The sequence below is a fragment of the Thalia democratica genome, chromosome 2, assembly GCF_965202585.1.
Source record: "Thalia democratica chromosome 2, ktThaDemo2.hap1.1, whole genome shotgun sequence".
NCBI lineage: Eukaryota > Metazoa > Chordata > Thaliacea > Salpida > Salpidae > Thalia > Thalia democratica.
In genome coordinates this window covers 73,641,210-73,666,161 of record NC_139166.1, presented here as the reverse complement: position 1 = coordinate 73,666,161, position 24,952 = coordinate 73,641,210, and positions in this window count along the sequence as shown.

Below are 24,952 nucleotides of genomic sequence, written 5' to 3'. Positions count from 1 at the left end.
TAAATAAACTTAATTGGACAATCTTTATATCTATCCAGCATTTTAATTATCTTTATTTTTCTAAAATTTTAAAACAGAGCTGTATTTAAATTGCTCCTAGTAAAAACTTTATTTATAATTCTTTAAGAAAATATTTTGAAAAGTGTGAAAACTTATTTTCACATCTATTGTTAAATTATTATTTTAGAAGTACTAAATTTTATTCTTGCAAAAATAACACTGTGTGCTAAAGTGACGCCATACCAAAGTGTTACTTCGTGCAAAATATCATTCCATGCTAAAGAGACGCTTTGTGTTTCTGGCATCTATCCATTGTTTTGTAGCACCGTTCTAAGAATTTAAGAGGAGTTCATATAGTCTCAGTTACAAAATATAACAAAATTACAAGATGTATTGTATTAAATAGGTTCTCATTACTATCCATACGCAGTGTCGAGGACTTATTTTGACCAGCACGATTGTAAAACATGACCAGAATGTATTGAAAAATTGAAAGAAAAAGGAGAAAAAGAAACAAATAATGCTAAAGTAAGCAGTTTTAAAAAAAAAATTACATATGTTTAAACAACTTAAATTGTTTATAAGATTTATTGACTAATAAGTATTTAATTTACACAACAAAAATAACTACAAAAATTGTTTTTTAACTGTTTACTTACTTAATTTTTTACTTTATTTTTGCTTAATAAAGCAAAATACCACAATGTATAACAAAGTTTTATAAACACATTTATTGCATACACACTTATTTTTAATAAGTACTTTTACAATACTAAAAATTTTCTTAAATAAGATCTATACAGTTGTGTCTTAAAATAACTCAAAGAGCGCTTACAGGAAAACAATAACGATCAAAATGATAACGAATCACATTTAAACGAAAACTTGAACGAGTTCTATAACATACATGGAAAATCTAATCGTAAAAGTTTCCATCCTCGGGAAAATAAAAGAATCTCTATACTAATGTAAGTATCACTATTTTATACCTTTGCTTATTTTTTTTATTAAAAACATTTGACAACAAGTTAAAATTTTTTAAGTATTGTTTTAAATATACATTATGTGGTCAGAGAATATTTACGAATAATGATAGACTATTTTGATAAGTTTATCTATCAAAAATTGCTAGGTTTTAATTTAAGTGTAATTTATATATAATAACATAAGAAAATGCAAACTAGTAGATTATTTACGAATTCAACTCTATATAAATTCTGTACGTTTTGTATTCAAAGCTAAAATCGTTTTAAAATTTTTCTTACTTTTTTAAACAGATTATTTACCTAATTATTATACTATCACTCGGCTCATAATCCTTTTAACTTTAAGCATTTTACTATTTTGTTTTTAAATTAACATTAACTTATTACTGATATACTATTTCAATAATACTTAAAATTATTGTTTTTCATACTCATTTTTTTACTTGATAACTGTTTAATTTTCTTAATGATGATTAAAATTACTATTTACATTTATTGTATATTAAATAAACGAAAATTTTATAACTATTTTATTTTACTTTAGAAACTCAGGAGTCGATGAAGAAGACATTGATGATGAATTAGATCATTTAGAATACATATATCAAAAATACGTAGCACCTCGTAAAAAGTACATATACTATTCGATTAGTTTTAATGAGTTAATTTAATAAGTTAATTTAAACCATAAATGTAGATTGAAATTGCTAACTTAATTAAGTTGAATTTTATATGTTTTTGTTCTTTATATTTAAATAATTTAACAACTCTTAATTAAACTCTAGTAGTTAATTTATTCAAAAAATCATAATCAAAAAATGTTTCGATTTATATAAAGTTTTTTTGTGTTTTGTTTCTATAGTTGAATATTAATTACTATATATTTTCTACTAAATTAAAAAAAGAATAATTACAAGATATTTTTTTTTGTCTGTAACCTTATATTTTAAATGTCTTTTTTTTTAATTGCCTAAATATCTTAATACTATGTAAAGTCTCTCATTCTAGTAAATTAAATAAGATTTATATCAGGTACGAATAACTTGTAAAAGTTATTTTGCATATTTTACCTAAGGTAATGTAGAATAGCTTACTAACAATAATCGTTGTACGAAACGATTTAACTAGTATATGTTTTATAGTTAATATAATGTTGTATCAAACTTTAAGATGCATACATAGCACAGTATATTTATGGTAAAAACCAATAAATATATTGACTTCTATTTTCTGTGATTTATTTTTATTTTCTAACGGACTGTCTATTGGCTTTTCAAAGGCTATTTTATAAGTTTCCAAACATTTTATTTGTTTAAATAACATTTTATAGTTTCGAATACTTGATAAAAGTTATTCAAATAAATTATTAATAAGGCATAACTGAACTGATATCTTTAAACTATTTAAAAAAAAAAAATAGTAAATTGAGATACTAAATATAAATGTACAATCTAAAATATAGCCATTAGTAACAAATTTGGAAAACGGCTAATACCAAACCTATCTACAAAAAAAGCACATTTTTATCTATATTTAGTTTAAGTTAGTTTTGAAAAATATACAAGTTTTTCAAACTAGTTGGTACTGCCCGTTTTTTGCATAAACTTTGAAAACTAAGTTATTTTCTGGATAGGGCGATTTTGCAAACTTACTCTTGGAACTACTATTATAAAGGCATATCTTTAGACGCTAGATTTATCGAGTCGTGCATAATTATGAAATAAAAAACATTAAATGTCCATTGACTAATTCAGTTAGACAAATGTAAATATTGAAACAAGTCTAAAATATTCAAATATTTAAAAGTCACAACCTGTATAATCAGAAAAATAATCGTATATATAATCATAAATAATTTAAGTTCTAGATTTTTTCAATGTGTTTTTGTGATTACAACATTCTTATCTGTAAAAATTATCCTAGATCAAAGTTTTTTATACTACAAAATAAATCTTTAGATGTGTACAAAATGTAAAGCTATTACAAGTTTCACTTGAAAACCGTTATGTTTTTAAAAGAAAATTAAGAGTTTATTGCACTTACAATTCTTGCCTGGGCAAGTCTTATGAAAAGTGAAAAAGAGAATCCTCACCCCTTTTCTTTTTCTCATGGGAATAGAACTCTACCCTTGCAATTCAAAAACAAAAAATAGGAAGAAAATGTTTAATAACACAAAAAAAAATTTCAGATAACTGGGGATAAACTAATAAAATAATTTAACCAATTCTCTTAAGTTATAAAAAAATTTGTAACTATTGTATAAATAATATTTATACTTAAAATGTTTTAATGCTTTAACTAAAAGTTATTTTAAAAATAATTTTAGACATGATTCAAAAACAACTACAGAAATTTGCAGTATTAGATTAGGAAAACAAAAATATATTAAAATATAAACAGACGCAAGAAAAAAATCACTTATTTGCCATACCTTCCTAGACCCTAGAATACTATTATTTTACATTAGCCCTTCTAAAACTTTATTTCTCAATTTTTCAATTTTAAGTTTAATATTTTCAACATTTTCTTCAACTTTTATACCTTCTTTTATAAACTCATCTTGTTCAATTTGTAACTTTAAAATTTGACTTTGATGTTCAACCTGTTCTGTTTCATTGCTAGTAAGTTAATAGACTGTTAAATTAACTTTTATTGAACTTTTCTGAGAATCAGTATAGGTGCTTTTTTTTGCAAATAGTCTATCATCGGTTGTTTCAACCTGAAGGGTTAATTGATGGTTGTGTTTTATCTAATAATTGTTTTGCTTTACTATATGATGTTGTTCTCTTAATTAACAATAGTCACTAACCAAATAAAGTTTTTGTTGAGGTCTCTGTTGCCTTTTAAACCTCTGGTTAAAGCTTGGCCACCTATCTGGGGCATATGTTTAACCTTGAACTGGTCTGAAGTTGGGTCCTGTTACATTTGTAGATTGTGGCATATTTTTGTACACATTACTACATCAAATTGAACAGCCTCACCTTGTGCAAGTGACCTAAAATACTTGTTAGGGTTGTTTATAGTAATGTCTATGTGATGAACAAATACATCACTGTCCTTATCATCACGATGAATGAAACCATATTCCTTGTTTAGATTGAACCATACCACTCGGCCAGTTACTCCATATGCTATAATTTTTCTGGGAGTTTTAGGTTTAAATTTTTGTTTTTTTTGGACTAAAAGAAGCAGGTTTTGCAATTGCAAATCAACAGTGTTTTACTGCTTTTTCATTTTCTTAAATTGGGGAAAAATGTTGGTTCTCATGCCAGCTAGCGTTATTGCGTCTACTTGTTCTATTTGTTCTGAAGTTTGTCCCATAGTCGATGTTTTGTGTGTTATCTAAGTGCCGCTCTTCATGACCTACAAAGGTTGCTGCCATCCTAAAGTGTAACTCTTTAATATTATGTCCAAAGTTTGCCTGGCTCACTTTTAAGATTATCTGGCGCCACGTTAAAAGTAGTCCACCAAGAGTTTTTTCTAATTACAACTCTTGCCCGTGCAAGTCCTATGTAACATAAGCGAGAAAGAGAATAAAAGATAATGAGAGCGCATTTCTCTTTTATGACGTATTATCAAAACTGGCTGATGAAACATTTTATGTGATGTTTTTAATAAGCTGATACAACAGACAGAGTTGTGTTGGCATAACCGCGAGAAGTTGCAGAGACTGTTTACAAGAAAGACACTTGAAAATTGGTATTGAGTTGTTCTATAAAGTTTTAGTGTACATATTTATAACTGTATTTGTTAGATTTTAACTTTGTTATTTAAAGTAAGTTTTGTAATTCTCTTACTGTACATTTTTATAGCTATTTTGGTTTTAAACAAGTGATTAATTAAATAATTTTTTACAGTGGTTTAATATAAAGCTTTTTTCACATAAGTAAAATTCTTTTAAAGTTCTTGTGATTTTTAACACTTGGTTTTGAATTTAATTTTCAGTATTTCTTAAAACATTATTGAGTTTTTTATAGTGGTTAATATACAGTATTTTAGTACACAAATTACATAATTAGTAGTTCTTGTAGTTTTAGTAATTGGTTTTGTATTCATAGAAGTTCGTTTAATAGAAAAACCCACTAAACTGTTGTGCCTGGTTATTCATAGTAGTATTCATATCTGGTAAAACTAAATCTAGGGTAAAGTAATAATTGTATCAAATCCCAATAGTAAAGTCACACTCATATTAAACCATAAGCGTAAACGTTCTAGGGTAAATGAACGTTTTGATGTTGGTTCACCAACACCCTTTGGTTTTAAAAATATTAGATTTGCAACTAATAGTTGTTTCAATTATAATAACTTTTCTTGAATAAATGTATCTTTTATTACAAATAATTACCGCATAATAATAGCACCCGAAAACAAAAGTAAATTTGTAAAATATAAACAATATTTTGAAGGCTAAATTGAATCATGTTTAATAATAAAAGGTAATTAAGTAGCTTTAAATTTAGTTTTCTTAGTTTATGAAAGCTACTCTAAACATCCTGAAGTTTGCAGTGAAGAGAAAAAAAAGTCACAGGTTAAATTACGAGAAATTGTACCAGATGTTTTTAAGATCTGTAATAAAAATGTAAACCTAAAACTGCGGCCGGCGTACATATTATTTTTTTTATATTTGACGATAGACCATTTAATGCCTGCCGAACCCTGCATTAAGTGCATATAAAAGAACTACTTTCAGAAAATTTTTAAATTTTTAGAAGTATCTTAAGTACTTTTAGTTTACTAGTTTGTAGTGGTGCTTAGAGTTGTTCCAAAGGTTTTCTACAATTTTCTTCGAAAAACATCAAACATGTGGCAAACGTTTGGATTACCGGTTGCTATTAATGAAAAACCACTTGTTGTAACTGAAAATTGTTGTTATTGTGAAATTTTTTATTAAAGTTGACATTTCTTTCGATTACTTATTGTAATCTACACGAATTAAATATTGTAAGTAAGTTTGGTATAAAATTAAATGTTCTGTTTGTCTCTTTCAGCCTTCAGTTCAATTCACTTCTTTCTTTTTTTATTGAATGTACAACTTCTGTTTTTATATTTCCTTCGGTAAAATATAACAGCTAAAAAATTTAGTTTTAGCCTTAAAAAAGTGTAATAAAAAGTTTAATATGGTTCTATTTTCGTATCTATTTTATAGAAACTGCTTTTTTCCGGTAAAAAATAACTTCTTAACATAGTAATAATATAAGTAACTTTTGTTTTCAAGTTATTCTGTATATTGTGAAAATATTTAACAATTAGCGTTTAAAATGATTTTAAAGGCTTATTAACAAGTGTAACATGTGAAAATTGATAGGATTTTAAATATTAAATTACCAAAACTTGTAATTGATTTTTTGTCGATTTAGTATTAAAGAATTTTTATAACACTTATATTGTAAATGTTTAAATATAAAAGTACATTTTTATTAGAAAAACTATTATAAATTACTAGTTAGTGATATCCGAAAAGTTAAAAGTTTTGTGGAATTTAATTGATAGTAACGCTGAACTAAAATATATAAAAACTTAACAATAATTTTACTTAAAAAAATAGTTTTGTGCCGTACCATTTTGAAATATTTTAAACTAATTGTACAGTTTGTAAACAAATGTAAACTTGATTTCTAATAGTATAACTCTTTAAGAGTATAATTTTAAATTAACTCTAGTTAAGTATTAAATTTGCTTTAAAAGACTTAACTTAAAATTTGTTGCATGACTTCAAAGTTTTTAGTTATTATATAAAAGCTTACTTGTACTATAATCCGATTTCAAAATAAAAAAAAAACTACATAACTATAGATATACTTTAGAATTTATTCAAATATTAATAAGTATTTTTCATATAATTAAATATTTAAAACATTACTACAATGTTGTTTATCGAAAGCAATTAATTAAATTAATTTTGTTTTAAGTCACTTGTATACTTTTTTTTCGAATATCTTCCTGTGCATAAGTTTAATCTGTTTAAACTAATCAATAAATATTTATACAAAATACATTTTTATTAATTGGTTACAACTATATCAGATAGAAAATTTATCATGTTTTAACTTGATATAAGATTATAGTTTCCTTATAGAATTGGTAAAAATACAATAAAATTCAATTTGACAGAGAAATTGAAAGTTGTGAAGATCCTACACAAGAAAGTTCCATAGATAACAAAAAAGATGAAAATAATAAAGTAGTTGATTACAATGTAGACGAAACAAACAAAATTGTAAAGGATGAAACCGGTGGAAAAATTATACAAAAAGACTTATTTGAAGAAAAGAAAGGTTGCTCTGATGATGATATAGACGATTTAGACTTTTACTCTGATTTACCACTTTAACCGAAAATAGAACAATCACTTACGTTTCTACTTTGTATTTTACTTTATGCCATATCGAATTATATTTCACACAATAAAAGTTAAAAAGTGTTTGTTTGAAGTTATTATAATCTAGCTATTGTTGTTTAAAATTTCATTTAAAGTGGTCAATAGTTTAAAATAGATTTTGTAAATATATTTTTAGTTTTGAACGTTTATTATAACGTATTTTATTATCAGTTTATAATAGATTAATAAAATCTCACAAGATTCAAAAAGCTTAAACCGTAAATAAGTTTACAGTTTTTTAAGAATCAAAACTTGAAAACAAAAATTTGACAAACTAAATTTACACGCATTAAGTATTAAAAGGTATTATAAAAATATTATTTCCCATTTAATATAGATTTAACTGATTATTATAGTACATAGCCTGTTTTTATATATTAAATAAAGAGGCACAATATATTCTAAATTATGTTTTTAACTTAGATTAAAATTTGAAACTTTTACCGTTTCGTGCACGATTAAGATCTTTTAATAAGAAGTCTAAGTGTATTTGCATTTTAGTAAAAAGTTTTATAGTTTTTAAGAAATTTAATTGTTGTTTATAGCTTAGATATTTTCTATCGATTTAATTGGAAATTACTTTAGTTTTATAAGAACATCATATCTAAATAAAGTATCTCATTATATCAAGTAGATTCAAAATCATTTTCAACGTAGAAATACAACTAACTTTATTTTAAATGGAAAATGGTTTAATCAAAATTTATAGAATAGTAGTAAAAAATGTTAAACTAGCCTAATAGATAGCATTTTCATAAAAATATAATATTCAATATTACGCTGTAAAACTTTTTTTTAAATAATCTTCATCTTTTACATTTCAATTAAAAGTTTTTACGGCCGAATTTGCTTGTATTTTACTTTAAATTCAGGTATAAACAAAACTTATTTACAATATTTTTCCAAGAGTATAATTACTTAGTTTTATTAATTGGTGGACAGCATTATTAAGTAAGGAGCCAATGATTTTGCTGGTAAGCCGAATTATATAAAAAAACGATTTTTGCGGGTTTTAATAATTTATACTTCTCGTAGCAAAATAATGCTAAATTATTAAGCTTGTCATATGCAATAATAAAACACAAGTAATTACTAAATACTTAATTTAGATCCTAATTAGGAGTATTGAAAAATTTTTATTTTAATCAAGCTAATTCCTACACTTTTAAACCGTATGTTTAAACTGAAGCAGTTAAACTCAATTAACTTAAAAGATAATTTTCTAGCAGGCATTAATATCTATGCCATAGAATACAAAGTGACCTCCTCAAGTTTGAATGAATAGTTTTGAAGAGGCCTCCTCAAGTTGCAAGTTCCAACACCACAGCAACCAAAATAAGCCCATCTTTGCTTTATCATTTACGTATTTAATAAAACCTTAATCGAAATAGTTGTTATTCTAGATTGTTTTTACTCCAAAATGTTTATAATGTGCGCAACCTAACTGTGACTGAAGCATGGTGTAATTATTTGTCCATTTGCAAGTGACTTATTTATCTAGTCTAAACTTTAATTTGTTATGTTTGAATCTTGTTTTGCTTTATCTTTAAAGCAAATGAAGGGACAGTTTTAGCCTTTGGTGTTCATGCTCAGTACTGAAGTCTATTCGCGCCGAACTAAAATTAAAAATCATTGAAAACGACTTCGACGTATCGGAAGATTTGGTTTCTAAGTTCAAAAGAAGGGAAAAGCGTGCTGCTGCTAAAAAGCGAAAAATTGTCAAAGTGAACAAGAATTCTAACAAAAACGTAGCAATGATTAAAAGAAGTAAGATGCAACAAGATGATAACAATAAAAAGCAAATAGAGCCGAGTGTGCTGAACGTTGTTGAGAAGGATGTTGATGATAATGCAAATGTTAATGATCAGTCAATAACAACAAAAGATGATAGCAACTCAAAACTACTGGATTCAGAGATGCCGACCTCAAGTGCTAAAGATGTTGTTGATGACAACACAAATGTAAACGACCAGCTAATAACTGCTGTTGATAATAATGCAAGTTTAAAGAAGAAGTTAAAGCAACAACAAAGTACAGAAAATTTAGACAGCACAGCCAAAACTGCTCCTTTAGGTTCCAATGATCATATAGATGCAGTCTTTAAAGATATTATTAGCTCAGACAGTGACTACAGAAAAGCTATAACAGTAATTTCTAACAAGTGTGGATATGAGTGTCTGGAGATAGTCAGCATGACTGAAAAACAAATGTCACTACTAGCTGTTTATAGAAGGTCTATGCAAAACAAGTTAAACAATACTTAAAAAGAAATGTCATCACCTGCTGTTGACAAGTCTATGGAGAAAAAAGTTCTGGTAAAAATGTTCGAACTAGACGAAGAAGAAATTGAAGAACTTTCATCGGACTACCTAAACTTTCAGTGCAGATTTCTCGGAATGGAAGAAGCAAAAAACAACGCAGTCGACCTGCTCAGCCACGCGACCGTTGAAAGCGTGTTTGTTATAATCACGGAGTACGACGAAAGCGTCAGCCCCCTCGACAAGTGCTTAGGTTTAGGGGTAAGGGTGATAAAACAAAAATAAATTATATTAAAAAAAAATGTAAAAAAAATCAACCCGAGCGAAAGTTTTATGAGGAAGCAAATGACATTGCCAATAAACTTCTCAATCCTGCACATCCAGTTGCGATTAAGATTGTATCCATTTTTTTTTTAAACTTTAATATGATTTTCTTGGTTCTTCAGATAAAGCCCTTGCTACTGCTACTGAAGCCTACAAAAAAAGTTTTTCTTACCTGTTTTCGGTACTTGAAGAATTTAAATTGAATAAAGAATTGCTAGACTATTTAAAGGAGGACATCTACATCAAAGCTTAAGTTTACTTTTGTTAGAAGTTATCTTTCTTTATTTCATACAGGTTATGTTTCTGCTGTTCAATTACTTGTGAATTTTTTATGTTTTATATTTAAGTATGGACAAATTTGATATGTCTTCTGAACGTTTTTTGTAATAAACTGAGTTCTAAAGCCGGACTAGTATTATATTTTGTAAATTGTTTTCCAATACAAGTTTGTAAACTTTGATTTCGGTAACAAGCTTCATATTTTTAATAATTTTATTAGTATAAAAGAATTGACCTTAATCAATTAAAAGAACATATGAGTAATACTTCTCAAAATTTATATTTTGATCATTTCATAAAAATAAAAGTCTGAAAACAAATCAAAACTAAACGTATACTTCAAAATTTTTTCCCGAAATTTTTCTTTAAAACTCAAATTAAATAAAAATATTTAATTTGAATTAACATTTATAGTGTTTTGAAATGTTTATTTTGTTTTAATTTTGTGATTTCAACAAGTTATTATGTGCTACTATAATTTTTTTTTCAAAAATTCAGCAAATAAGCTGTTATGCTTTTATATAATATAGTATTAGTAAAATCTTAGCTTATTTATTGTTTAGTTAGTTGTTTAACATAATATGCATAACTAAATAATTTGAATAAGTAGTATCTAATTTATGTTTAAAAATATTATTTGTTTTCTGTAAACACAATACTTGTTGTTAGCTTGAAAAAAATAATTGTGCAATACAAATAAGTTTTTTTTTGTTCTAAATACTTTAAAATGTGCTTTCATGTGGTTTTAAGCAGTGGCGTCGCGTGGTATTTTTTTTAGGTGGTGCAGAATTAAAAAAAAAATCCTTAACTTTAAAACTCTTTTTTTATCTTAAATAGAGACTTTTTTCTAGAACAATTACATTAAATTGCTAATGTAACTTGGGAAATTTCGTTTAAAAATAAAACATTTATTTCTTTAAAAAAAAAATTATTTAAGAAAACAACTTAAAAAAAAAAGTAAATACTTTGAAAATTAAAGCAAATATAGGAATATTAAGAAAAAAATTAATTAATTTAAAAGACTCAAAAAATTTTAGCTTACTTATGAGTTTTGATTTTTAAGAAGGCTTTAAAGTTAAAACTAACAGTAGAAAAAATTTAGACAAAACAAATTGTTATTATAATGAAAATACAGCAACTTTTATATTTTTTTTTATTTTGCCTCAACTTTATTTAAAAAATATTTGATTAAACATCATACTAAGAATGGTTATTTCATTAATATTTAACTTAACAAAAAATAAATGTCTTATCAGACTTGGCAAGGAAATTAAAAAGTCTACAAACAAAAAAAAATCTTCACTACAAAAAAAGAAACACTTTCTTCACAATTTGATCTTATTTTATGTAGTTTTTACAAAGCTACAAGATGCTTTTTACAGATTTTAAAAATTCAATATATTTTTTTAGATATAGCTGGTCAAAGTCAAAGGCAATAAAAGGTTCCTTATGGGAGGCACAAACTAAATCAGCGCTTAAAAAAAGTGTTTTACCCCCCCTCTTTTATGCCCTTAACATCTACTTTAGAATTATTTGTTAGAAATTATTTTATAAAGTTTTAATTTTACTACAACTCATTTTTTATAAATATAAAAAATTCATATTAACTTTTGAGATATGGTAACTCACAGTCAGAGGTACAAAAGAATCCTTATTAATATAATATAAACTCAAACAACAAATAAATGAAATCACTAAAACCATATTTTTGTTTTTTAAGTTGGCCTCAAAATCTTTAGATGTTTCTTTTATAAAAAAAAAACAAATTGTTGAAATAGATATTTGAAACACTAAGAAAAAAAAAATAACAAAAGTTTTTTTTTTGTATATATAAAAATATATATTGATACTTAAAAATTTAAATTTCTTTTTAACAAAATTAAACAAATTTTATAAAACTTAGGATGAAAAAGTTTGATAAAAATTGCTTTAAGAATGATGGAGAATATAGGTTTTTAGTAAAATTGTATTCTTTTGCTGTTTTGATTTGCTCCTTGTATAATAAATCATTGTACTCTCTGGCTTTGACCGGTTGTAACTAAAAGTTTAATTGGAAATTTCAAGTTTATTAAAGAGTAACTATTAGCTTTTTGAAAAAGTTAAAATAACAACAACATGTAAAAAAGTGCCTATAAACCTTCCCTCCCCTTACCCCTCACTATTTTGCACTTTTTTTTTCCAAACATTAAGATTTTTATTAACTTTTTTTCTAATTTTAATGTCTTTTTTTGGAGGTTTAAAATTCAAAAGTTTTTAAGGGTATCTTTTCTTTATTTAATTTTAATATGTTTTTCATTTTGATGACAGTATTTTTCTCAGGAGCTCAACTTTTAAAGTTTAGTTGGTGAGGCTTTTGAATTTTTAAAGAATTTTAAAGATAATTTTTAAATAAGTAACCCTTATAGCAGTAAAAAAATGGTTAGTTAGTTTTCATGTGGCCATAGGGGTAAAACACTTATTTTTTAATTTTAAATAAGCTTGTTATTTTCAGAGTAAAAAACTAAAACTGCTTTAGTCAGCCTTAATATTTTTATAATTTGGTCTGTTTTAATTTATCTTGGGTCATCTTGAGTTTTTAACATTTCTAAGTTATCCTGATTATGAGGCAAGGCAACCATGTTTCAACAATTTTGTCTAAAACTTTTGCTTTGTTTATGAAAAAATTAAACCAAAAGTCATATAAAGTAGACTAAATTTTCCTAAAATGTTAAACTACTCTAAGTTTCTAAGTTAAGGCTATTTACTTTATTTAAATATGCGACTGTTTCAATAATACTAATTTTCATTTAATATAAATCTAAATTATTTTTCTGTAAGAGTGAACTAGAAGTTTATATTAAACTTCTTTTTTTTTTTTCAGAACTTAAATTTTACATTTAAAAATAATTTAATTAAATATTTTATTAATTTTATGATAACAATAATCAGTTATAATTAAGTTTATGTATGCAGATTAAAATAAAAAATCGAATTTCTTAGACTTTAGTGATTTAAGGTTCTTATCTTTTTTTTCTTTAAATATTTCATTCATGACAATTTTTGTTCTTTTATTGTCCAGTTTTAATAGAAGTGATCTGTTAAATTTAAAAAATCATGTGGGTACATAAACTCAAGTTTAATCCTTTGCAGTAGCTTAGCTTTGTTTTTATTTTATGTTTACAATAGCTTGTAGATGATACTTAAGCATGTCCTGTTTTAGGGAATTTTAAATTTAGTTTACTTACCGCAAGATATTGATTTTGCGGTAATTCTTGAAGAAATTTTGCTTTTTTGAGTTCATTTGCGGCAGTCAGCTAAGAGTTTGCGGCAGTGAAGTGGGCAAAATGGTCGTTTTCAAAATTGAAGTTTTTAAAGAGATTTCGTTCTAAAAAATAACGAAAACGCTACAGATACTTTTTTTCTTACAAAATTTCAAGGTGGTGCAGTTGCGGCAGTGCAACACCCCACGCGACGCCCCTGGTTTTAAGTAAACATAGCGTTTTTTAAATATTTTTCCGGTTTCTTAAGAGTTTAGTTGTCAACTTTTAGATTTTTAAGTTTAAGCTAAAGCATTTTATCAAATACTTTCGGCCTGCGAAAGAATTTTTCTAACAACCTAGCTCGCCAACTATAAAGTTTTTATACTATTGCAACAGCAAATAAAAACTACAAAATTAGATTGAACAATAGATCTTGGAAAAATTTATTTATACTATTAGGCAAATACATATTAGATAAGTGACGAAAACTACTTTTGATACTATATGTAGTGTTAATCTATAGCAGTGGTCAACAAGGTGTACACTGATGCACACTAGCGTGCACGAAATTTATTTTAGGGTGCACAAAATTTTTTAACTAAAAAAAATATCAAGTTTTTATTGTAATATCTATCTAGTTCAAGCGACACAAATTTATTAAATAAATCATTTTGAGAGTAGTGTACTGGGAATTTTTTAGTGATTGCGGAGATGTGTTCAATTAACAAGTATGTAAGACAAAGCTATATAAATGAACCATCATTGTGCAAACAAGGTAAACCAAATAAAAAGATTCATTAAAAACAGGATAAAATAATAAATTCTAGTTTTATTAGTTAAAAGGTTTGCATGTAAATATAAACTGAGTTATTATTTTAAAGGAAAAATGCATTAGTAAAAGTGTTTACGTAGTGACACCACTAACGGCACTTAAAAAAATTAGATGTTGTGGTGCACCGATTTTATTTTTTGCATTTTAGTGTACACAGATTTTTATTAGCTTGACGACCACTGGTCTATAGTATTCTTTTAGTGGTATGTAAAACTTTTTTCCCTTTAAGTATTCTTTCAAATCTTAGATAATTTATTACTAGTTTCAAAAGTTAGCCTAGCAGTCCAGATTTACATACTTATGGGACGCAGTTGTACCTTTCGCAGGCCGGTTTTTACTTAAACGTTTTAAACATTGACGGGTCATTCATTATAAACCTAAAGTGCAAGAAAAACTATACGATACATCAACAGGTCAGAAATTTTGTTCTAACTGTTTACGTGTAAAATGCAGACCGCAAGCTGCCGTGAGACCATTGTTGATGCAATTAAAACTGACAACAACGACAACAACTTTTACTCTTCACAGCAACAAACGCTTTTGAGCTACTTTGTAAAAAATTATCCAAAAACCCAATTGAGTTGATCCAATCAATTTAGAAATCAAAGCTGCCTCCAATGCAATTTGCTACGTCATCGCGTCAATCAGGTTAACCTCGTAAATAATACATAAATAATAAGTAAACGAAATAAATTAATTAGAAGATAGGTAAAGTGCAAGAAAAATAGTAATATTAAAGATAAATAAATGTCCTAAAGTTAAACAAAAACTGTTAAAGTAAAGGCAATTATTTTCTCATAATGTTTTAAAAGGCTAGCAAGTAAAATTTCAAATGTAATTTAAGAAAAATACTAAATACAAGACAACTTATGTGTTGTTTTTGAGTACAAAGTTATGACTAAAGTTTAAAAAGGAACTGTTACATCATAAGTTGTTCCATAAAAATTAGTGTTCAAAATGCAGCCGAAGCAAATTACTTTTTAATCTTGAAACTAAAGTTTTCAAATTTAAATAGACTTAAGTTATTTATTTAAATAAATACTACGTTTATTTAACTTGCAAAGTTGTATATAATCTAAGTACTATTATTTGAATACTCAAAAAGTTAATATTAAGATTATATACATCTGCCAAGAAATATTGCAAAAATAGGTAACGTAAATTCAAAGTTAATGCATTGAAGCTATACCTAAGCACTAGAATTAAAAAAGTAAAATATAAACAGTCTATAACTCTTCTTGTAAACTCTTATCTAAACAGTTCTTATCCAAATAGCAACACATTCTACCGTTGTAGTATGTTTTATAAAAGAATATATTCATCGGAAACATTTTTGAGTAAGTAGTAACTTATTTTATAAAGAAAAACAAAATGAATGCAAAAAGAAAGATAGATAAAGTTCTTGAGTATAATTAAATCTTAATTTAAAAAAAAAACTCCTATTTTGCAAATTTTTTTTTAACCTAATGCACGAGAGATTACCAATTCCACGTGGACCAATCAGGAAATGTAGCCAAACTCTTTAAATGCATATAAACTTTTAAAATGAACTTTTGTAAAACCTTCAGTCAACAAGAAAATTAAATCTGCATGTTGTCTTATTATTGGCATATTAAATGCTGGACGTAAACCGAAACAGTAAGCTTCAAAAGAAAAGCAAAAAATTAAATACTAGTTATTTTTTAATGTGATTTGAAGATAAAAGCTTAAATAATGTTTTTTTCTCTATTTCTAACAAGAACTCACAATTTTTTATTTTCGTTAATTCTTTTGCAGTGTTGTTTGTAATTTCAGACGATTAAAATCAGTAAAGGTCTTTAAAGTAAGATTTCAAAAGAATAACAATTTAATGTTATTGGATAAAAAATTGGTAAAATAAAAATAGCTGAAATACAGCTTACCTTAATTATAAAGATTGTTGTTTTTACAAAACTGTTTTGACAGATTTTTAAAATAACCTCCAAACAAAATCCTAAACTAAACATAATTTGTGTGTTGTTTCCACGAAGATTCTAACAGCTTTTTTCCGGTGCATAACTTATTAAAAATATATAACAGAATACATTTCATTTTCTTTAAATTTATTTAAGTACTTTCGTAGTAAGACTCATCAGAAATAGTTTCTTACTGAGTTGGAATGAATACAAATTGAAATAAAATCATACTGAAGTTTATAGTTTTAAGATATAAAATGACGTAATTATCAAATGTTAAAAATTAAATGAGTGCTAATGCTAAACAAATTTGGTATACTAATAAAACTCGTTAGAATTAAAACAATCGAAATAAACAAGCGATAAAAATTTTAAATTAAAACTATGCTTAAAATAAAATTTAACAAGAAACTAATTACTTTAAAATTAATTATATAAAGATTTAAAAAGTCTAGTTTGGTAAACGAACGTTTTAAATCTTTATATTAGTAATTAAAAGGTTATCAAGGAAGGTTGAACAAGTTCGGTTGAAATGTTGTTTTTAAAAACTGAAACTTTTAAAAATTAGTTTAACTTACTGTTGGTAAAACAAAATCATTCGAGTTCACAATACAACCAATAAAGTTATCAACTTAAAGTAAGCACCAAAGTCAAAGTTTAAACTTTAAATAGAGTTTCGACAATTTTTATATTTTTCTTGAGAAAACTACACATCTGTAAGCAGGTATAAGCTAGGTCTACCTACAATGTGTGTTTCAGCTAAAAACATACTTTTTTAAAACAGTGAATTAAAATCGGTTTTAAAGTAAAAACTACAAGTTAGTATATTTGTTCTACAATTATATATAGTTTATGCTTTATTACTTATTTCATCATGTTTTTGGAATGAAACTTTTTACTAAACACTAAAATTATTTTGATGGCTGTGGCCCATGAGCAGCTTTAACGAAAATTGGCCTACGACTTAAAAAGGCTGCCAGCGACTTGGCTAGAGAAATAACAGTTATGTTTTAAAACAAAGTGATTGAGATAAAAGACTGAGAATGCCAATCAACGTATAAAGCGTCTTGTTTTAAATCTATAGTTTAAGTATAAAAGCACTTTTAAGCTGAGTATCAAAAATACTTGCACTATTGATCCAAATATTTCAAGTAAAGTTTGAATATTGTTTCCTAAATAAAACCAACATTTGATTAGCAATAGTAAAAAGTTTCATTTACTTTTCATTAGATTGAATCTATTTAAGCAAGCAGTTTTTTTTAAGATTAGGGGCAGAAATTGAAAAATAGCAAAACAACTGTATTTTTTCCCTGCTTAAAGCTTTTTTTTAATTTATAAAAGTTTATAATAAAAAAAAAAAGATTGTTTAACTACTAAGTTTTGTATATGTAAACAGTTACTAAGGAAATTATTATAGTTAAAAGTCTAATGTTAAGCCTATCTTAAAAAAATAGTTCATCATTTTCTAAAGCATCGTAACATTTAAATTTATTTTACGTTGTACAAGTACAACAATTCAAAATTATTGGTTTAAGTTGCTCGAAATTTAAAATTTAAACTGAAATTTTGTAAGGTAGTTTATTTTTTTTTACAAAAATTTATACTAGTTTCGCTTGTAAGCATCTCTATTTATAATGTATGAACTAGATTTAACTATTTATTCTAAATCAAAAAATATTACTGTGTGATTATTTTCAAATTCACAACAACTTTAAATAAATATTTTTAACTTTTTAGGCAACTAATTTCAAGTACTTTATAGAACAACGGTACAAACACAAACAATTCAGTAGTCAGCAATTAGAACACACTAAACTGCTTTTAAAGAATTTTGCGAATGAAATTTTCAATAAAAATCTCAGTCCTGCAACTCCAGTTGTGATTCTGACTGCACTCAATTTTTCTTAATTACAATATTATTTTTTGGTTCTGCTATTAAAGCTCTTGCTACTGCTACTGATGCCTACAAAAAATATTTTGCTCACCTACCTGGAATACCTTAAGAACTAATCGCGCTAAAGAGATGCTAGACTTTTTAAAGGAAGACATCTACGACCAGGGGTTCCCAACCAGGGGTGCGAGTCAGCATTCCAGGGGGTGCGAGATGGCTTTTCATTTTTGTATGATATAAGGAGATTTTCACTCTCTAATAAAGTTAACAAAGTTAAAAAGTACATTTTGTTATAAAAAGAAGTTGGCGCTAATTTTCTGAATAAATTAATTTTAGTTATACATCATAGAGCAAGAGCGCTTTTCTAGAAGTAAATTCATTTTATTAATTTTATATAATAGCTGTTAGTTTATAAATTAACATTTCAGTAAAGCTTTCTTAGAGTTTTACACCTGTGAATTTTAATTATTTATTCTTTAAATATTTTATTTTCTTAACTGGCCATTAGTTGTTTAAAACAGTTTATGAGCTAGCATCTATTTTGTTGAAATACTTAAATAAAAATTAGTATCTTAAGCAGGTTTTTTATTAGCTGTTAAGCACAGGTTCTGTTAAGTCTATTACATTTATAATGTAATCTTCTATTTAAGTAACTTCTAATAATTCTAAGTATTTTTTAAAACAGTTACTTCGAACTTATTTTACTTAATGAATTAATTTCAATTATATTACTTATAAAAAGATCTTTTTATAGCTAATCACAAAAGCTTTTATTTAGGCAATTTTTTTGACCGAAATACGATGCTACGCCACTGTTGTAAGCATACAAACTTTTTTTTTGTATTTGCTTTTATACATATCTTTTTCAATTTAAGACTTTTAAATCTTTTAACTTTAAAAAATTTTAACTCAAACCCTTATTATTTTGAAACCCTCTAGCTGCTAATAGTTTTGAAAATAAAACATCACATAAGCTTAACTTAAAACAGATGATTTTTATTTTTTAAGTATACATATTCATAACAAAATGTATAAAAAGTTTATTTTTAATTTTAAGCTTAATATTTATTAATTTCTAGTGCTTTTTCCTCACTTCTAATATCTTTTTAAATCTTAAAAACCTAAATGAAAAAGACATAGGCTGAAGCATTGTTTTTGTATAAATTAAAAAATAGATAAAACTTGTTCGAATATAGTTTATTATATTTCTAAATTTCCAAGTATTTTGTTTTTGTTAATATAGTACACTATCATAAAAATAAAAATAAAAATTATTAATTAATAAAAACATTGATTTAATAATCAAATTATTAACAAATAATTTTAGCATATAGTGTTAGGGCTGCGAGATCAAATTAAGAGACTTTAGGGGTGCGGGGCATCAAAAAGGTTGGGAACCACTGTCTACGACAAAGGTTAAGATTGTTTCAGTTAAACGCTATCTTTCTTTATACCATACAGGTTATGTTTTTACTACTAAGTTAATTTTTAGCCTTTTACGTTTTGTATTTAGGTATTGATAAATTTGAGTTGTTTTCTAAACGTTATTTGTAATAAAATATGTTCTAAAGGTGGACTAATATTGCATTTTGTATTTTTTTATTAATTAAGTAGGTTTGTAATTTTTGTTTTGTTTATCTAGCTTCATATTTTCAAAAAATTTATCAATATAAAAGAGATAACTTTAATCATTTAGAAGTACATTTTAGTGATACTTCTACAGTTATATAATTTGATCATCTAGTAAAATTAAGAGTCCTATAAAAACTTAAAATTAAACGTTTAGTTAAAATAAAAATCTCAAATTTTTTTTTTAAAGCTTTTTTAATTAGTACATCTAATGCTTTTATCTGATTATTGTTTTTTAATTTTGTGATTTCAATTTATTATACTTTATTAATATACTTCAAAGAGCAACGAATAAGCTAAGTTTATATATAATAATATAGTATTAGTATATTCTAAGCTAATTTATTTAATAACTAGTTACTATTAAAACGAGACTAACATAATAGGCATAACTACATAATTTTAATAAGTAGTATCTAATTAAAAACTGTTAGCTGTTTTCTGTAAACATATTGCTTGTATCATATATTATAGACTAGCAATTTATTTAGTGAAAATAGTATGAGAATCACTATCAAAGTTTTCTGAACTAATAAAGCTAGAACTAAGTTATTAAGTAGGAATTAAAGATTAACTAGTTTACTTGCAATAAAGCTGCAACCATTATGGGGCTGTGTAATGTACAGCCCGAGGGACGAATTCGGCTTTTTTGTATCATAAATGTTGGAACTGCATCTTATTGTTTTTTTTAGCATAGTTTTCAAAATGTCTTAGTTTGAAAGAAGTGAATTAGTGTTTCTTGCTCAGACGTGTCATGAAAATGGTTGTTATGACGATGTAATTAGCGACATTAAAAAATAATTTTTCCAAAATGCAATTTTGGTTGCTAACTTTGTAACTTGAAAATATTTGCGCAAAACAATGTTTTACTTTGCTACAAATATTTTAAATTGTCCTTGAATTGTGATTTTAAGTAAGTATAATGTTTATTTAACAATATTTTTCTCTTTTTTTAGGTGTTTTTTTTTCATGTTTTAGTGTTTTAAAGCTAAGCTAATATTTTTTCTATATAATATCGGCCGGCGAAAGAACTTTTCTATTATTGTAGCTCGTCAACTATAAAAATGTTCTACTATCGCAACAGCAAAATAAAATAACAAAATGAAATTATGTCATACACTCTAAAAACTTTTACTTGTACTATAAAGTAAAGCTATATTTATAGATTTACATTAACCTCTCGCATCTTTACGCACTCGTGACGTTACGCATTCTCGTTTAGTTACGCAGTTTAAAATTCTAAAAAATTCAAAATATAAAATTTTATTTTTTTTTTTAATTGCACAAAATATATTTATTGTATATTTCTAATTTAAAATATCTTTTAAATGCTAACTCACCTATTTATACCTTTAGACTTTGTAAACTTATATCCTTAAGTAATTGATAAATATTTAGTTATACCCATTATATCAGAAATTTTGTTAACAATAAGAGATTAAATTAAAGTTCTTAAAGAAATATGACTGTCTTAATTAATGAAATTATAGTAAAATAATAAGAGTTTAAAACACAATTAAATAATTCAGCACTTTTGCCCTATATATGAATAAACATCTAAAAGAGAAACTTCCTAGCATAAAGTAGAATATAATATAAATGTTAATTATCAAATAAGTTACACATAAATAAAGATAAAAATACTTCTGGTTAAAATTAGTAAAACCTTTCTACAAGTGTTATTATTTTATATAAATTTAAATCTTTTTTTTAGTATAAAAATAATATAATATCTATAAATAAAGTAAACAAATCGTTAAAAGTGGGAAAATCCCCAGTCTGCTTTTAACTAGAAGCAATATCAAAAAAGAGCGATTATAGTAAGTATAAATGGTACCACTCGTATCTTTACGATATCTCATATCTTTACGCATTTTTTCTGTGGACACAATGTGCGTAAATAAGCGAGAGGTTACTTTACTTCAGTGACAAAAACTACTTTTTTTATTATATCTATTGTTAGTTTAAAATATCCTGTAAGTTATACTAAAGACCTTTTATTTTAATTGTTTATTACAAATCATAAGATATATAGTTTAAGCTTTTAATGCAAGATTAGCTGGCCAAATTCACATACTAATGGGTCGCAGTTTCATTTTTTGCAGGCCGGAGTTCACTTGAATTTTGTAGATATTTTCTTTTATCAATTCATAAGTTAAAAATGTTCAGTTTAATAAATAAAACTTTATTAGTGAGTAATAGATTGTAAAAGTGGGTGGTGTACTACAGCTCTATAACTAAAAAGTTCTTTTGTACAACTTCTAAAGCTATAATCTTGTATCGTTAAAAGAAAAACAGAATTAAACAAAACTTGTATGCTTAAAAAACTTCTGGTTTAAATACATTTAAATTGAGAAAATTTAGTCGGTTGACTACAAAAGCAGCTTAGCTCTGTATGAATAAAAAACTACAACGGAAACACACATAAATTATTTAAGGAAAGTTCTGAAAAGTTCTAAATCACTATACCAATAAAATCAGTTTAACAAAAATTTGTTTAAAAAGCATCATACTCATTTAAATAACTTTTTATTTTTTGCTTTTAATAAGCCAAATCTAAAAGTAAATAGTATTTAGTCGTAAAATTGTTCCAATAACAATATGGTGCTTAAATAGGACCTTTTTTTTCCGAAAATTTAAATTATAAGTAGTAAATACTTCTAAAACAACATTAAGAAAATTCAAAAAAAGTTCTTCAAAACTTTATGATTGACACATATCAACAGCACTTATACTATTTTGCCATAGTTTTATACTTACAGGTAAGTTTTTTACTTATTCAAAAAATTATTTAGTTAATAAATAGTTCTGGGAACCTTCTCTGTAGAATTATTTCTACACGATATACGTTTTATTTAGTGTAACTATTAAATGACTCCATTCAGATTAACAATGCTAAAAAATAAGCTAAAATAATAAATTTTATTAATGTTTTTATAAATGATTTTATTCGGAATATAAACAGTCTTTAAAAATTTCTAGAAATAATTTAATTTTAATTAATAACGAAGTGCCAGATACTAAACAGGTTTAAAAAAAAAACTTTGGTTGACTCAGGTAGGTTTGAAATTGTTTTATAAAACTTAGCCTTATACTTTTTTGATAATTTTTTTTGTACCTTTAGGCTTGAATTTATCAATTTATCTCATAAGCCCAGAAAGTAGCCTCAGTAGAAAGTGATTTAGTTTAAATAATCACCTTATTTTCTGTGTAATTATACATATTTATTATTTTAAAATGTTGTTTCTTAACCTAAATTTTAGTTGCAAATTAGCGTTATTACTTGTTTTATTCTTGATTTAATATAACAAACTGATAAACTCTATTTTTATTGAAGTTAAGTTAAAAATATAAATATTATGTTTTGTGAGCTTCTGTCATTTTGTTTATTATTTTTATAGATATATTAAATAAAAAAATAATTATTTTTTTCTACTTTTTATAATAAATTGTTTGAACTTTTAATAAAATAAAAATACGACAAAAATTGTTTTTCATTATCAATCAAGAAATCGTTAAAAATTTATAACAAATAATATATAAAATGTCTTTTGTATATATTTAAAAGTACTTAATTTTAGTATAAACGGAGATAAACAAAATCAAAAAATATAACAACAAAAACTGGTGTTCATAAAAAATAATAATAAAACTCATATTATGTATTTTTTATTTAAATAACTTTAGTAATTATATCTTAAAGTTTAATCATTTTTAATAACTACATTTTTCAGCATACTTTTAAAAATGTCTGAGTTTGATAGAAGTGAATTAGTGTCTCTTGCTAAAACGTGTCTCGAAAATGGTCGTTACAAGGATGTGATTAGCTACATGAAAAATGTAAAAAAAATGGGTACACCTCTTAACTTTGAAGAAAGAGATATGTTTTTTTACAGTTATCACCAGCTCAAACAACCATATATAAATTCCTTTGTTTCCTGTGATGACTAGAGTTTAAATGAAAAAGTACAGAGAGAAATAAATCAAATAGCACAACAGAAACAAACATATTATGTGATGAAGTTATTCAGTTGTTAGATAGTCATTGGATCAAAAGAGATACGAATAACGAAGATATTGCTTATTACAAACAACTACAACAAGCCTGTCAATATTACGATAAGGCTATTGTTGCATCAGGAAAGGTTAAAGATTTAGAAACCAGCAAGGCATTGAGGTATTATAAGGAAGCAAATAAAATTTCCAATGAAAATCTCAAACCTGCACATCCAGTTGTGATTCTGACTGCACTAAATTTTTCTAGATTTCAATATTATTTACTTGGTTCTGCCGCTAAAGCTCTTGCTATTGTTACTAATACCTACAAGAAAGGTATTTTTCACCTACCTAGAATACCTGAAGAATTGAAATTTTGTGCTAAAGTATTGCTAGAGAGTTTAAAGGAGGATATCTACAACAAAGTTTAAGTTTGTTTTTGTTAAACGCTATCTTTTTCTATGCCATACAGGTTATATTTTTAGTATTAAGTTCGTTTTCAGCCTTTTATGTTTTATATCTTGGTATTGACAAATCTGAGTTGTATTCTATTGTTATTTGTAATAAACTGAGTTCTAAAGCTGGTCTATTATTATACTTTGAAAATTGATTTTCGGTAATCCAGTTTCATAATATCAAGAAACTTATCATTATAAAATAATTAACTCTAATTAATTAGAAGTTCAACTATGTGATACTTCTTAAATTTTGTAAATTGATCACTTCGTAAAATTATGAGTCTCTATTTGTTTAAGAAGGGTTTGTATACAAAATAATAACAAGACAATGTTTTAGTAACAATTTGTTTTTTTATTGGAACAAAACTCTAAAATCTAAACTACGAGAAAAGGTTAGCACGACGAGGACGAAATAGTTCATTCCTAATATAAGAAAGTAGTAAAATATTAAAGTTTTTAACAATACATTTTTAACAACATTACAAGTTTAATACATTGTGATCTATCTAATAATTAAACGTTATTATGTTTAATATAAGCTAACTTTGTTTTAAACCAAATGTTTATTTACAATTAAATACACTTTTAAAAAGTCGCTAATATAAATTCAAGTGTAAAATAACTAATATACCTAAAATATTGTAAAGTTTCTAAAACTACATCAAGTTTAGTTTCATTATAAAAAATAAAAAGTATATTCATTCAAACTTCAGACAAAAAAGTGCCTGCAGATAGGGCACGTATTAT